This window comes from Gossypium hirsutum, chromosome A07 (genome assembly GCF_007990345.1).
Source record: "Gossypium hirsutum isolate 1008001.06 chromosome A07, Gossypium_hirsutum_v2.1, whole genome shotgun sequence".
Lineage (NCBI taxonomy): Eukaryota > Viridiplantae > Streptophyta > Magnoliopsida > Malvales > Malvaceae > Gossypium > Gossypium hirsutum.
Window position 1 is genome coordinate 32,717,931 of NC_053430.1, and position 3,492 is coordinate 32,721,422.

At 36.8% G+C, this 3,492-nt stretch overlaps 1 non-coding gene across 1 annotated transcript; it reads right to left on the bottom strand.

Moving 5' to 3' along the window:
- Positions 1–2,482: 2,482 nt before the first annotated feature.
- On the bottom strand, positions 2,483–2,588 carry LOC121204031 (small nucleolar RNA R71). The gene has a single exon (XR_005898959.1). It is a non-coding gene; the product is annotated as a small nucleolar RNA R71 (small nucleolar RNA).
- Positions 2,589–3,492: the final 904 nt, after the last annotated feature.

Here is a 3,492-nt window from a genome sequence, read left to right on the forward strand (position 1 = left end):
TACAAATTTTTCTAAAGTTTTAATTAGATCTATTTCTGCTTAGGTTAGAATTAACTTAGTGCTCGCCTCCCTTGGGTATGATCCTCGAAGTACTCATCTACTCTGTTGTAACTATATTACAACCTGACTCGTATAATTGTGGATTCCGCCTTTTCATATTTTTTTCTGTAGGGTTTCTACTCTGGAGTTGATACATCCGGAGGCGATCAAAAACATATACATGGCGCATCTTGATGACTTACATAGTTCAAATGTTTGTCTCCTAACTAATCCGTTATGATTTAGTGTAACAGATTAAACTATTTTTCACATTAAAGGAGCTTGAATAAAAGAATCTTCTTTATGTTTTAATTAAGTTTCTTTAGTTTTATTTGCATTTAATAAAATATGCACATTAAGCGTTTTATTAACCTTAATGGCTGAATGAGGCCTAAGGGGGAGCTAACATACTTTGTGAGTGTGCATGAGACCATTAGAAGGCATTTTGGGTCAATATTGGGCGCTATGTTGCAAGATGGGATATCTGATGTCACAACATAGAGTGCAGAATAGAGAAAGTGAGAAATTGCCTTCAATTTCGTGACATAGGCTAAGGGTGTCGCGACATACCCCTGAAGGCAGATGCAAAGGAGTAGATTGGCTGCTATGTCAGACAGGTCCTGGTGTGTCGTGACATCGACTATGTGATAAGAATAAAACACAAAGCAGAGGCATTTTGGTCTGCACAATTGAACTTAAAGCTTGGGAACGTCAACTAACCTTGGGTTAAGAATGACGGCTACCTGAAGGCTATAAATAGGCTCCTTTGGCACACATTATGGATGCATTCTGTTAGCTTAGATTCTCTCTTTAGGTTTAAGTTTTGTTTTCTTGCTTTTTTTAGGTTTTCATAGTTTTAGTTTATTAATTCTTTGTATTTTTCAAGAGTTCTAATATATAAAGGATATCAACTATTGTGGATTCGTGTTTATTATGAATATTAATCAGACTCTTCTTAAACTCTCTATTTCAATCCATTCCCTATGATTAATTCTTCCATGTATTCCATGTTGTTTATGAAAGCCATGAGGAACTAATCCTTCTATAGGGGATTAGCAAGTGGAAGCATGATCTCTTTACTATTTTGTGGGGTTACTCAATGGATCAATTATTTTGGAAAGGAAGAACGTGAAACAAACCCTACGCCTAACAACCCTGGGAAGTCGTCAAGGTGGGAATTAACCCAAAATTGGTCTTGCCCATTCGTGAACACCTTTACCCCAAGCCAGTCTAGACTGTGAGGTCGGAAGATAAGTAGTCCTTGTTGACTAGTTATGTTAGTGGAAGATCTAAAGATCCTACTAGGGTAGCGATTAGTTGGTTGACGAGGAACCCAAGATGACAATTGATTGAGATTGCTGAAGCAAGCTAATCACCCATATTTAGATTTGATTCACATTATTCTTTATATCTCTTGAAATTCAATTCTTTTATGTTATTTTATTTTATTTAAAAAGCCTTAAAATTATTTCTTATTTTACTTTCATACTATAACTGACTTAACGTATTATTTAGATCTTTAATTTTTTAGGTTAAGATTGATTTCTTACCCGCCTTCCTTGGGGACGATCCTTGGAGTACTCACCTACTTTGTTGTAAAATCTATATTACAACTTGACCCATATACTTGCAAATACCCCCTCATAACTCTCCATTTTATTATAGTATTCACACTGTGGACGTTAGTACGTTCGGAGGTGGTCAAGTTGTTGGCGTTGTTGTCGGGGAGGCAATGTCATTAGATTGATTTTAATTTCCACATTCCAAAAGAATAATTAGGAAATTTTTCAACTATAGATACGATTTTTTTTAGTATTACTAATATACTCTTTTTGGTTTTGGTGTATGACTCATAGTAGAGGCACACCTATTGTAGCAAAAACAGATCTAGAGAGAATAATTTGAAGAAATCACCGACAATAGCAGTAGCAACAACAACAAATGCAATATCCACCACCTATAGCTGCAATTAACGTACGCCGTGAAAATCCATTGTTTGGCGAAGCCGATGATAATTCCCTAGGAGATCCACTAGCACCACAGTTACCCACAAACATGTATATGGCTCGAAATGAGAGAACATTACAGGACTATGCCCTACCAAATTTAGATATGGTTCAAGAAAGTATAACAAAGCTAACGATTATAACTAATAATTTTGAGATCAAACCGACAATGATACAAATGATCCAAAATAATCAGTCGTTTAGGGACACTACGACATAAGACCCTAATCAATATTAGAAATGATTTCTTTAACTCTGTGATACTTTTAAGTATAACAGGGTCACTGACGATGTTATTCATCTTTGGTTGTTCCCTTTTTCTCAGATTGATAATACCTTTTCTTGGGTAGACTCACAGGCTTCAGGATCCATCACGACTTGGGATGAACTTGTTGGAAAATTCTTACGGTAGTTTTTCCCGACTAGTAAAGGAGTCCAATTAAGAAGAGAGATTGATGTCTTTAGACAAATGGAAGGGGAAAGCTTCTATGAGGTGTGGGAACACTTCAAAATGTTGATTCAAAATTGCCCGCACCATAAATTTCCTGAGTGGATGAGATTGCAGATATTTTATTATGCGTTGAATGCAAATGCAAGATTTGGATTAGACGGAGCAACATGAGGAGTCCTTATGAATAGGAAGTACAAGGATGCATACGAAATTATTGAAAATATGGCGTTGAACTCCTATCGCTGGCCAACTGAACAATTTACATATGACGAAAAACTTGCCACAGTTAAAGCTATTCAAGAGGATGATAAGTATCAACAACTAGTGGATAGACTCAACCTTATTGAATCTGCTTCAACACCACTATGCATGGAGGAGACAAGCCACTCTTACATTATCTCAATAATCCTACTAAGGATATAAATTACAATGGGAATAGGAGTGGAAACCCTTATTCAAACACATACAATCTTGGCTGGAGAGATCACCCGAACTTGAGATGGGGAGGAAACCAATGAGGAGGTAACAATTCAAATCAAGTTAAAAATACTAATTACCAACCTCCTTATTTAAAGCAACCCCAGGATAGAACCAACCAAAGTGACTGTACTGCATGTGGTCAATGTCTGGATAAAATTGAGGAGAAGATGTAGTCAATGAGAATAGATATCAAGCAAGTGCAGTTTGAGTGCACCAACTCAACAAGAACATTGACTAAGCTCAAAGATCAAATGAGCCAATTGATGAGCTTGATGGGTGATATCAAAAAATAAATTGGCACAGGCATTCCCAGTAACACGGAAAATAATCCATAGAGGGAAGGTAAAGAGCATGTGAAATCTATAACACTCTGATCAAGCAAGGTACTGAGTAGCCCAGAAATACCTATCACAGAGGTAACTATGGATAATACTGATGAACCTCAAGACAATTCCCTAGAAGTGGTATACAGACGTGAACCAGAGGAGAATGTGCCAGCGGCTGAGATGGGAAAAG